Below are 14,094 nucleotides of genomic sequence, written 5' to 3'. Positions count from 1 at the left end.
TTTTTTCGTCAAATATGACACATGATATTAAAGTAATAGTGACTCGTTGTACAAATAACACATAGCAACCGAGGTAGAGAATCAAAGTTAGCTAACGAGGAGGTGGTGGCAAAACCCGGGCACGGGCACGGGTAGCCACGGTCACGTTTAAAAATAAATCCGAATTTCAAAATATAAAATATAACCTATTCAAAACAAGTCTAATTACTTCACATATTAAAAAAAAAAATCTAACATCTTTATTTAACCTATTAAAAATAAATCCGAATTTCAAAAATAAAATCTAACCTATTCAAAACAAATCAAATTACTTCACATATTCAAAAAAATAAATCTAACATCTTTATTTAACCTATTAAAAATAAATCCGAATTTCAAAATATAAAATATAACCTATTCAAAACAAGTGTAATTACTTCACATATTCAAAAAAACAAATCTAACTTCTTTATTTAACCTATTAAAAATAAATCCGAATTTCAAAATATAAAATATAACCTATTCAAAACAAGTGTAATTACTTCACATATTCAAAAAAAACAAATCTAACATCTTTATTTAACCTATTAAAAATAAATCCGAATTTCAAAAATAAAATCTAACCTATTCAAAACAAATCTAATTACTTCACATATTCAACAAAATAAATCTAACATCTTTTATTAACCTATTAAAAATAAATCCGAATTTCAAAAATAAAATCTAACCTATTCAAAACAAATCAAATTACTTCATATATTCAAAAAAATAAATCTAACATCTTTATTTAACCTATTAAAAATAAATTCGAATTTCAAAATATAAAATATAACCTATTCAAAACAAGTGTAATTACTTCACATATTCAAAAAAACAAATCTAACATCTTTATTTAACCTATTAAAAATAAATCCGAATTTCAAAAATAAAATCTAACCTATTCAAAACAAATCTAATTACTTCACATATTCAACAAAATAAATCTAACATCTTTTATTAACCTATTAAAAATAAATCCGAATTTCAAAAATAAAATCTAACATCACATATTCAAAACAAATATAATTACTACACATCTAACAAATCTAATATAAACTAAATAAACCTAACAAATCTAACATAAAATAAATCTTATAAATCTAATTACTTAACAAATTTAATAAATCTAACATTCAATAAATATAACAAATCTAATTACTTAACATTCAATAAATCTAACATAAACTAAATCTAACATTCAATTTAAATTCTAACTTTTTTCTACAAAAATAAATCTAACATTCAATATTTCAATCTAACAAAATTTAATCTAGCAAAATTTAATCTAACAAAATGTAATCTAACAAAAGTTAATGTTACCTTTTTAATTTCGTGGAAAAATCTTCGAGAATACCTTCGTAATTCCCTTTCCGTTTGCGTGTTTGTGTTTGCGTATTTGTTAAATTAACAACTATTTTTTTTAACAATAAAATTAAAATTGGAGAATAATAAAAATATTGAGATTGAGATTGAGAGAATGAGGGATGAAAATATTGAGAGAGATGTGAAAATTTGTAAGGAATGAGTGTATATTTATAGAATTTTGTTTGGAGGGATTAAAATTTGAATTTTGAAAAAAAAAAAAAAAAAAAAAAACTGAAAAAAAAAAATGGGTAGGGGTCCGGGTAGAAAGTGGGGATGTGGGGCATGGGAGGAATGGGGGGAGAATTTGAGTTCAAATTTCGAAATTTAGACCCAAAAAAAAAAAAAAAAAAATTCTGCCACGGGCTCACGGGCACGGGCGCACGGTCTCACGGGCACGGGCGTCACGGGTACGGGTTACGGGTACGGGTTACGGGTACGGGGGTCCGGGTTCTCACGGGCATTTTTCGAAAAAACCGGGTCCGGCCCGTTTAATACCCGTGCCCGTGTGCCCGTGTACCCGTGCATACCCGTGGCACGGGCACGGTCCGGTCCGGGCACGGGCACGGGCGGACCGGTCCGGGTTGGGTCCCCGGGGGTATTTACCAAACTCTAGGTGGTGCCTTGAAAAAGAATCTGACATTGAAGACACGCAAGCAGCGCCACGCGTCAGAATTTCAATTGACCGACCTCTGTCTGCTGCCTACCTGAGTACCTGTGACAATAACCGACTTCTCTCTCCTTGGTCTAAGTTCCCTGTCCCGACAACATTACCAATAAAGAAAATGTCAATTAAGCTACTATTATGATAATTCCTTGTTAAGCAGCCAATAATTACACTTTTTCTTTCATAGGTATTCTGTGTCGATTTCAGTGCGACATCCGTGTAGTCTCTTTCGGGTTGTGGTTCCCACATGATTCCCACATGACTCGCTCAGAGGTTAACAGTGACATCCGTGTAGTCTCTTTCATAGTTATCTGAAGCTGGATTATATTATCAAAATCAACTTTTTTATATTCTTGAAAGATCTTATCTATGGCTAGAGATAGGTCTATAAAAATACGACACGTCGACACAAGTTGGCGTTTACATTCATGATTGAAATCTATGCAAAGATGCCCCTGCAAACTTCAATTTTTCAGTTTCTTAAGTAAGAAATAAAACATTTTGCATTTCACATTACTTGTAAACCCTTGCAGAGATTTTTGTTGTTGAATGATACCTGATACATTGATTTACGTTATTAAAAATAATATTTTTTATTAAGAAATAATCATTACTTTAAAAAATTGCTCTATGTGAAATAATTTCTAACAATTATTTACAGTACATGTAATAATCAAGCACGAGTAACTTCTTTACTGTTCATTCAATCTTACTTGTCGTTTTGAGTGGACAGTATAGGGTTTCATTTTCTTTTGAGTAAAGCATTGTTTTTTTTTTCTTCTTATATACATGTTCATTCTTATTAGCTCATTTTTCCATTTTATTATTCCATGAAAAAATGGATTTCTTTTTCCCTTCGAAACATATGCGACGTAGAAATTTCGACTGCTACTTGTTTTCAGTAGAGACCTAATCCACAACCATGCTATGAGTCGCTCGATGTCAAATTTTAAAAATGGATATACAATTAACTCTATATATGAAGACATATTTAACTCTTTAGACAACCACAACTCAAGTCACATTGAATGCCAAAATAATTCAGAATTGGTCTTGACTTATTTTATTTAATTATAAAAAATTTAACTAATATACAATTAACTTAATTTAGTTTTCAAAATTTTTATTTGCTGAAAAGTTTATATTATATATAAATAATTCTCTTAAATGGTGTATTTGGAAAAAAAAGATCGATTAATATTGAGTTATTGACATTATGAGAATTTTGAAAATCACACTTTATTTTATTTTGCATTATTTCTTTTAGTTGAAAGAAAATTAGAGGATGAAATGCAGTTTTAATATAATACAAAATGTCTAATATAAACTTATATTTATATTTCCGAATAGCATAAAAGATAATAAATAAAAATTAAATCCGGAAAAATATATCCCCAACAGCTGTATTTAATGCTCTCAAATATTATCATTTAAATTATTGATATTTAGAAGGGTTGTGTAGAAGGAAGGATACCTATTTGTATTTTTTCTTGTTTTCTATCATAAGTATGAAATTATGCAAACCTATGCTGCATATATATATTAAAGAAAAAAAGTACATGTGCATCAGATGCCACGCGTCACGCGGAAAATTCTATAGTTGAAAAGTTATTATCCCAACCAAACAAAGCTTATCAATTTAATTAATGAGAAACAAAATCGAAGTTTCTTTCAAACTACTAACTTGTTGTCTTAAAGAAAGAAAGAAAAAAGAAAGGGCATGATTATGATAGCACTTATTTTAAGGAGCCGAACATTTCACATGCCTCCAATTCGGTGGGGGCACGTGGCAACACGCCTAAGCTGGCCTCCACGTGTCGCCATCAAAGAAAGGAAGAAAAAGTACACATCGAAATTGGCGATTGCGATTTACTTCTGTACAGAACTTGCGTCACGGCACTCTATATGTCTGGGCTGCCCGTGACGGTGCGGGCAGCTTATTGGTGCTCACAGTTCGTGCTTCATAGACCGGTGCCATGACTTCTTCTTACTCGCGGAAATCTAGATTGGATCTAGACGTCGACTTTTTATTACTATAAATTAATTTATGGTTCAAATAACAGTTTGATTATTTCAGCTGTCTATTTGCCGAAAGTTTAAATTAATACCATTTTCAGAAGAATAAACTAAAACATCTCTGAAATTCAGAAATTTTATAAAGAAAGCAGCTAACAGTCCCCCAACTCCAATCCCCCAAAAATCCCCGCACTAATTCTGTAAACATCAATACTAAATCCTGTAAACATCAATATTAAATTCTGTAAACTAATTCAACAAATCCTGTTAACATAAAACTTTCAATTATGTGTGGTCCCCAATAACTTCCACTTTAACCACCACTTAAACCACCACTTTAACCACTTTAACTACTTTGACTGGGACCACTTTTAAACCTTTGACCAGGACCACATCTAGAAGATCTCTGACATCTTTTCAAAACTAAAAACTAACCATGACTACATTAAAACTTTGTAAACAAAAATATGTAAAAAATATTCGATTTTTTTTTTCAAATTCTTTTTTCAAATTCTTTTTTCAATTTTTTTTTCAAATTTGTTTTTTCAAATTTTTTTTTTCAAAACTTTATTTTCGAACTTTTTATTCAGAATTTTTATTTTCCAAAATTTATTTTCGAAATTTTTATTCGGAATTTTTTTTCAAAAATCTTTTTCAAAATTTTTTTTCAAAATTTTTTTTCAAATTTTTTTGTCTCCTTCTTGATACTACTTTTAATTATTTTGAATTATGTTAACCTTACTACATAACTCTGTAAATAGTTTCGTTTAATCCTATAAACCGGTAAAAAAAATTTAAATTTTTAAATTTTTGAACATGCACATATTATCCTGTGAACATACACATATTATCCTGTGAACATAAACATAGTATCATGTAAACATACACATATTATCCTGTGAACATACACATATTATCCTGTAAACATACACATAGTATCCTGTGAACATACACATAGTATCCTGTCAACATACACATATTATACTGTAAACATACACATATTATCTTGTAAACATACACATATTATTTTGTGAACATACATATTATACTTGAAATTATGACAGTTGAAAGTGCGTCAGAATTAAGCTAAAAAGGGAAGGCTTTTATACACGGGGATTTTCGGAGGACTGTAGCCCGGGGGACGTTACCTTTCAAAGATCTCCCAACTCCAGTCCTTCAAAAATCCTCCAGATATTTTCAAAGATCATGTAAACTAATGGAGCAAATTCGGTAAACTTCAATACTAAATCCTGTAAACAAAATTTTTTTCCAAAATTTTTTTTCGAATTTTTTTAAAAATTTATTTTTTGTCAAATCTCCTTCTAGATACTACTTTTAATTATTTTAAATTATGTAAACCTTACTACATAACTCTGTAAATAGTTTCGTTTAATCCTATAAACCGGTAAAAAAAAAATTTATTTTTAAATTTTTTCAATATTTTATTTTATTTTTCAAATTTTATTTTTTTAAATGTAAAAAAGAATTCGAATTTTTTTTTTGAAATCTCCTTCTAGATACTACTGCTAATTTTTTTAAATTCTGTAAACCTTATCACATAACTCTGTAAATAGTTTCGTTTAATCCTGTAAATCGGTAAAAATAAAATTCAAATTTTAATTTTTTTTAAATTTACATCTAAATGATATTTTCAATTGTTTTGAATTTTATAAACTTAATCACATAACTCTGTAGACAGTTTCGCTGAATACTGTAAATCAGTAAACAAATTCAAATTTTAATTTTTTTTTCAAAATTTTATTTTTTAAAATTTTCAAATTTTGTAAACAGATATATGTAAAAAAAAATTCAATTTTTATTTTAACTTTTTTTGCATTTTTTTTTTCAAATCTCTTTCTAAGTGCTACTTCCAATTATTTTGAATTCTGTAAACCTTATCACATAACTCTATAAATAGTTTCGTTGAATCTTGTAAACCTATACAAAAAATTCAAATTTTATTTTTTTAAATTTACATCTAAATGTTACTTTCAATTGTTTTGAATTTTGTAAACTTGATCACATTACTCTATAGATAATTTTGTTGAATACTGTAAAAAAAAAGTTTCAAATTTTATTTTTTTTAAATTTGCATCTAGATGCTACTTTCAATTGTTTTGAATAATGTAAACCTTATCACATGACTAATCTGTAGACAGTTTTATAGATCTAAATACTCAAACAGAAACAAGTACATTCACTGAAACTAGAAAAGGCATATGAAATACAACACTATGTGGAAAGTTAATTAAAGATGAAAGGCACAATTGGACTTCAGGCCGTCTTCACCGGTTCCAGTGCTTCAATCATGACCACACCTGTTTCCTCTGATCACCTGGTGAAGAATTAAGTTATATAGATTTATATCAAATCAGTGCAGTAACTTGCGATAATGATTGAAACCATAATATTGTCATATTAATTACAAGCAAAACACAACACACCTGTATCACTTCAGTTAAAACAAAATTCCCTAGTTTCGCTAAATTGATAATAATAGTGAACCATTTTAATCACCATAACTATCAATATTATGCATTAATTATTACTAGTCACCTTAGACTAACACAGTTACTTTGTTAACAACTACTCCAACAATCACCATTTAACCTTTGCTTAGAAAGTAGTCCGAACTTTCAAACTTGTTATTTTCATGAAAACTTTAGACATCAAACTTTGCCAGAATCAAGAGATTAAGTTTTTTAAGTTGACCCTTAAGTGAAGATTAAAAAGATAAATGACCAATCAATCCCCTTCACTTTAGTTCGGATTTGACCTTGTTTTGGTGTACAAGAAGGTGAGTATTTCACTGGGGTAAACAGAAAAAGTAAATGAGCTCAAAGAAAAAATTAAATTAATAAGACGTACCACTATGCCAATGTCATTATTTTCATTGCCATTAAGCTCAACATAATTATCAACCACCAAATTCATAAATTGGTCAAATCCACGTAGAGTTTCAACTACAACCCGATTTGCATTTAGCTTGAGTAGAAAATAAAAAATGGTAAATGTTAGAATTTTAGAGCAGACAATCAAGAAAAAAATGAGCAGTTATATAGCAATATATTGGGCATGAAAAGTACAGTTTCATGGACTTATCAATCTCAGCACTGTGCAAGTCAAGCCTGATAGCAGATCTGTACCAGTCAAATACTGACCAAATAGGCATTAACCATCTGGTACTGGTATCGGATAACTAACGAGAAATAACATTGGTTAGAGAAGCAAAGCTAAACAGAAATTGGATACTTAACTTTAAATTGACAACTTTTATGTTTCATCAAATATCCACTCAACTGTCTGAATACATTGATTAGTTCAATCAAGTACATGTATGCTCTTCTACTTATCTCATCCCAAAGCATTAGAATATAGAGAACAATTTGAATATCAATTGGAATCTGCATAGGAATATTCCACAAGAACAGATTCTATATATTCCAATAATTATTTGGTCAGGTTTCTCCAATAGCCAAGGAAGAGGCACTAAGCCTGCTGGAGCTATGCAAACCGACCTCTGTCATAGAGGACCTGTCACTAGTAGACTACCTAGTGGTGAATTGAATCCAAAACCATGCTATATACACTAGCGATGAATCCCCTAAATCTAATGCAAGAATCCTGTAATGAACCAGTATAAACAGACCTGGAAATAACATGCCACTTAAGATGAAATTCAAAATAATTAGGATCGCAAAGTTCGTGACATAATTAGGATTGCAAAGTAGGTACAAGAGTGATTTTTTCTTCTTAGTCCTAGTTTTTTGTTGATTAACATTAAATGCCTAAAATCTCTCTTAGATCATTTTTTCATCAAGACATGCATTAACAAAAGCAAAGTTCAATATTATCCAAAAGCCAACTTTCAATACCATCCCTATATGTTTGATAAAACGACACCTACTTTCGACCAGCTTGATGATTTAATGACCCATTGCCAGAAGTTGTGAATTTATTTTCAAATAAGTTTGTGAAGAGCTAATACTAAGCAAGAGAATGAGCACCTTGATCAAAATCTCAAAACCATAACACAAGCTCAAATGCTGCAAATTGTATCTCTTCTCTTAATTTACTATTAGGCCACCGAAATCGAGACAAGTTCAGAAGATTAAAAATAGATACAACCCCCATTACACTCCTTAAAGACAATGAAACCAAATATTAACCACCATGATAATATGAGGAGAATAAAGAAAAAAATAGTTAGATTATTAGTGTTTCTTGGGTTTGATAATTATAACTTTTATTCACAAGAGTTAAAAGGATAAGCAAATGGTACCGTACCTGATCAGTTTGGTACCAATCTCTAGGTAATTTGACCTCAAGCCTTACTAGAATTTTTAATCATGTTTACAAGGTAGCAGCTAGTTAATTAAATAAATTACTATTGAAGCCTGACTAAAGTACTGTTAGTAACAAAATTATTTACCATAATTAAATATTAATCAATCACTGAACATCCTGATCCACTGTGGATAGTACCCAGTAGAAATTGGGGTTGGGCCATCTGATACATGCTTTTGTTACAAAATCTTTTATTTTTGCTAAAATTGAATATATCTCTGTAACTAGATGACAAAATCAAATCAAGGCGAGAAAAAGAACCAAACCACTGCTTTGAATTCCTTTGACTTCCTCGATCAGAGTTAACGGTTCCTTGGCGGTGAAATCTGATCTCGGATCGGATTCGTGGAGATCAGATTCGTTTTTACCAACGGCGATCTTCCTTCTGTACAACTTTTCGGCGATTTTCCTACAGGTTCGTCTTTACCGACGGCAACGATGCGGCGGCGGCGGCGGTAGCAACAGATGAAATCGATCCGCTTGGCTGTGGCTGAGTGGACGTCCAGAGGTGACACCAGGAGCAAAGAGATTTGAAAAGAGATTGGGAGGAGAGAAGAGAAGAGAACGGGAAAGATCGATTGGGAGGATATGAGAAACCAGAACAGGAAAGAGTAGATCGGGAAAGTTTTATCTTGGACCGTTAAAAGCGGTTGAAAAGACAGTTAAAACCGCGTGAAAAAGGTTAACGGGGATTTTCCGGGGACTGTAAGTCGGGGGATGATACCTTTTCTCTTTTATAAATATCAGGGCCGCCAATTCAATACGTAGCTCTATTTTTTGGGGACCGCAGATTGAATTGGAGACCTAAATATCAGTATTACAGTGTACTTTTGAATTTTTGAGGGGCCTCCAATTCAATTTGCGGCCCTCTAAAAATGAGACTGCAAATTGAATTAGCAGCCCTAGTATTTATGGAATTCCCCAGAAAAAATGTGTGTGTGTGTGTTTTTTTTTTTGTAATATGGTATAAATAAAAATTTCTGACATATTTGAATTTAGTTTTCTCACGCTGAATCACAGGTTACACCCATAAAGTTGTAATTGCATAATTTCAAATTTTGATATTTCAAGTGAATTGGAATAATAATGAAATAATTTAATTTTTACTCTTTTAATGAAGCAATTGGAATAATAATATTAATTTAAAATTATAAATAAATATACAATTCTATTCAATTTTATAACATTGTATAATTGCTGATTGTTACTCCTTCGATAAAGCAATTGGGATTGTAATATTAATTTGAAAATTATGAATAGATAATTTTTTTTTCATCTTGAAGCATCATCTAATTGCTAGTTGTTATCAGTTTACTAATATTGAAATTATGCAAATTAGTGATGATTTTGTTATAAAATAAATATGAACAAGCATAAAGAAGAATAAGCAAAATAGAGATGAAAAGATGACAATCTCTTTATTCATACATTTCTCATATGTGTGTACAATACAATATTACAAAGCCTCTATTTATAGGCTACAAATTGTAAATGAAAAATCATCTGAATAAATAGAGAAATAAATTTCAATAGTAGTGGCCATCAATTTCAATTGTAGTGCATGGAGTAGTGAGGATAGTGGAGAATGAATATTGGGAGTTATGGACATCCACATTAATATTTTATTCATAACACTCCCCCTTGGATGTCCATTACATAAGAATATACATTATTAAAACCTTACTAGGAAAAACCCTATGGGATAAAAACCTAGTAAAGGAAAAGAGTACAATATTCTTCTAAATACGCAACTACAGCCTTACCAGGAAAACCCAGTGGGAAAAATCATGGTTAAGGAAAATATAGTGCATATTAACTCCCCCTCATGACAGCATCAATCAAGATCTTTAAGTCGGCGAACTCCAATATTACAAACTAGTTTTTTAAATATTGCAGTAGGGAGTGCCTTAGTGAATAAATCTGCTGGATTTTTCACTTGAACGGATTTGCTAAACATTAATAACATTATTCTTTTGGAGAAAATATGTGAAAAAGAATTTTGGTGAAATATGTTTTGTTCTATCTCCTTTAATGTATCATTCCTTTCATTGAGCAATACATATAATATTATATTCATATATGATCTTCAGGATCATTTCTCTAAAAGACAATCTACATGTCTGACAAATGTGTTAAATCACAGATCTTAACCAAACACATACTCGACTTGCTTTTGTGTATTGCTAAATTTTCTCATAGGTAGCGATATATATGTTTAATTATATGTCAATGTCTTCACGTGAGAGAAGAACTATATCTTGCTAATAAATTTACTATAAATGATATATCATGTATTGAATGCTTATCAAGATAAGTGCTCATATTGCACTAAGATATGGTACTTCAGGACCAAATAGTTCTTCATCATTTTCTCGAGGTCTAAATGATCTTTATTCACATCTAATGATCTTACAACCATCGGATTGCTTAATGAATGTTATTTATCCATATAAAATTATTTCAGCACTCTTGCAATATAATATTCTTGATGCATAAAAATATTATTTTTAAATGTTCAATTTGCAATCCAATGCATAACTTTGTTCTTCCAAGATCTTTCATCTCAAATTCTTCATTTAAATAATTTATTCTGTTGGAAGCTCTTCAGGAGTTCCAATAATACTTAGATCGTCAACATAAACTGCAGTTATAATAAAATCATTTCTATATTTTTTCATGAAAATACATGGACAGGTATCATTCTTATATCCATATTTCAATAAATATTCACTTAAACGATTATAGCATATGCGTCCATATTTCTTTAATCGATATACAAATTTATTCATTTTAACTGAATAATATTCTCGAGAACCTAAATTACATGCTTCAGGCATCTTAAATCTTTCAGAGATTTTCATATAAATATCATTATCAAGCGAGCCATTTTAAATAGGCTGTAACAATATCCATTAGGTGCAAATTAAGTCCTTCATGGACTGCCAGGCTAATTATATATCAAAAAGTTGTTGCATCCACCACATATGAGTATATCTCAAAATTTCACCTTTCTCATTTTATTTTCTCATAAATATTCATTTAAAAACTTCTCATTTTTCAAGAGAGTTTACCTCTACCTCAATTGCACCTTTCTATTTTGGCCAATCATTCTTTTGTCGACATTCTTTAATAGACTTCTAGTCATGATCCTCAATATTTATTATGTTTAGCGCTATATTATATACAAAAATATTATTGATATCAATTTCATCTCGGTTCCATCTTATTTCATTCATGATATAATTTATCGAGATCTCTTTATTTTCATGAATTTCAGATACCTGAGTTTCTGCTAGAACTCCAATATTACTTATAATTTTATTCTCTTCTGGAGTTTTATCTGAAATTATCACATCCTCGACTTGACTATTTTCATTCTTTGCTCCTTTTCTTTTTCGAGGATTTTTATATTTTTAATCTTTGGAACCGATTGCTTTTCCACGCTTCATGCGTGTTATAATTAGTCTGTCCAACAGGGACACCGACTTTAATTGGGGCATTAGCAGCTGGTACATCTGATTTGGTCACGTTCTTTGAATTTGTGAATGTGTCTGGCAATTGATTCACTAACCTTTGCAAATGAATTATCTTTTGAACATTTAGTTCACATTCTTTAGTACGAGGATCAAAATAAGACAATGATAATTCATACTAATATATTTTTTTTTCCAGCTGATAGTTTTCTCCCCCTAAGGTTGAAAATTTTTATTCATCAAAATCACAACCGGCAAAATTAGCCATGAATAAATCTCCCATCAATGGTTCTAGATACTCTATTATATATGGAGATTCAAAATCAATATAAATTCCCAACTTTTTTTTTATATCACATTTTAGTGCATTGTGGTGGAGCAATTAGAACATATATCACATATTCAAAAATTCTTATATGGGAAATATTAGGTATGTGACCAAAAATCAATTATAAGGGGAAGCTTTATAATAGCTAGTTGGCATGATGCGAATTAGTTTTATTGCATGTAAAATATCATATCTTCTTTTTATATATGAACATCTACAGGATGTTCAATATTAATTCCACATTTTCTAGATGTATTTTCATAATTGGATAATCATAAAATTATGTTCTTTAATCAAATCAATTGAGCAAGTAATCTCGCAAACGCCAGGTTGTGATTTGATAATAAACATACATGTGACCATCTTATTGATGCATCAATTAAAATCATAAAATATTTAAATGGTTCACATGTTGGATATATTGTTCCACAAATATCATATTGTATACGTTCTAGAAATAAAACCAACACATAAAAAATTCATCAGATTAAAGAATCTTCTAGTTCTTTGATGAATGTTCATAATAATTATCTATTATTTTTCGCATCACTATTGATCCAGAATGGTCCAACCGGTCATGCCAAACTATAAACATATTCTTGTATGTAAACTTCTGGTTTACAATAACATGTGTTTCAATTGCACTAATATATGTGTAGTACAAGTCAGAGAAAAACATATGCAATTTATTTTAAATATGCATTGTTTTTCATATATTCAATATTTGTTTTCATTAGTTGTCTCGATATGATATCCATTTCAGCGGATATTCTTAAAACTTAACAAATTTATTTGAGACTTACAAGAATATCATCATCAATATAAATTTGTATTCCTCCATGTAACAACAAAATAACTCTTCTGGAGCTTTCAATCAAATTTTTTTTTATAAAAATAAATAAACACCATTTCAACAATAATCAATAATAAAAAGAATAAAACTAAGTAGTATTTAAAAAAAAACATAAATAAGTAAATTTTATCTTACATTTACATTTTTTTATGCACTACAATCAATATAAATAATAAATAATTATTAATTCATTTTTCAAAATAAAATAAAGAATGAACAACTATTCATTTTTATCTTACAATTTTTCATAACAACATAAAAGATAAAAATTAAAATTCCACCTTATAATGTAATACCTCTAATGAAATAGATAAGCTTCTTTAAGCATTGTATTAATAGAAACGAACAAGCTTCTTTTAGGGCATTGTATTAATAGAAAATTAAATGATTTATGAAAATAAATCATCTCTTTTCAAATAATTTTGTATAAGTTTGATATACTATATATTTTTTTTTTCAAACAGTGAGGGCTCAATTTTTCATAAATGTCACCTATTTTATGTATCTATTTTTCATCATTCAAATAATGTCAAATCATTTGACTAAATTGAGTTTGTTCATAATAGTTCAATATAATGTTTTGGTGTACTACATGTACATTGGCGTATGACAGGTACATAACTAATAATAGCATGAATTTTCTTATTTGTCATTCTCTTCACTTTCTAATTATTTCTCCACTTCTAGTGGTAATTCTTTTTGTTCATTTATTTTTCCACTTCTAGTGGAATGATGCGCTTTTTCTTCATTATCACGTCCATATCTAATAGTTTGTCCATCATATTATTTTTCACTTCATGTGTAATTATTATTTTGTTCAACCAGAACATGACATGTGGCTTCAATAATTTATTATAATTGAACTTCAGGTCAATTGATAAAATTGATAAAATAGCTTCATGCCAATTTCATTAATATAATTTATATTCATATGGCTTTGGGCCATTTCATTAACATAATATAATGTAAAAGATAATGTATAAACTCGAAATATTTCTTGAATCTTCTTCGGGAAGAGTACATCAAAAAA

At 29.6% G+C, this 14,094-nt stretch overlaps 1 long non-coding RNA gene across 1 annotated transcript; it reads right to left on the bottom strand.

Moving 5' to 3' along the window:
* Window positions 1–6,235: 6,235 nt before the first annotated feature.
* Window positions 6,236–7,053, bottom strand: LOC144549774 (uncharacterized). The gene is made up of 2 exons (XR_013509818.1): window positions 6,932–7,053; window positions 6,236–6,398 (listed from the first exon to the last, which is right to left on the bottom strand). It is a non-coding gene; the product is annotated as an uncharacterized LOC144549774 (long non-coding RNA).
* Window positions 7,054–14,094: the final 7,041 nt, after the last annotated feature.

Source organism: Carex rostrata, chromosome 2, assembly GCF_964058835.1.
Source record: "Carex rostrata chromosome 2, lpCarRost1.2, whole genome shotgun sequence".
NCBI lineage: Eukaryota > Viridiplantae > Streptophyta > Magnoliopsida > Poales > Cyperaceae > Carex > Carex rostrata.
The sequence above is the reverse complement of the archived record's forward strand: the minus strand, read 5'-3'. Positions and strand labels throughout refer to the sequence as shown.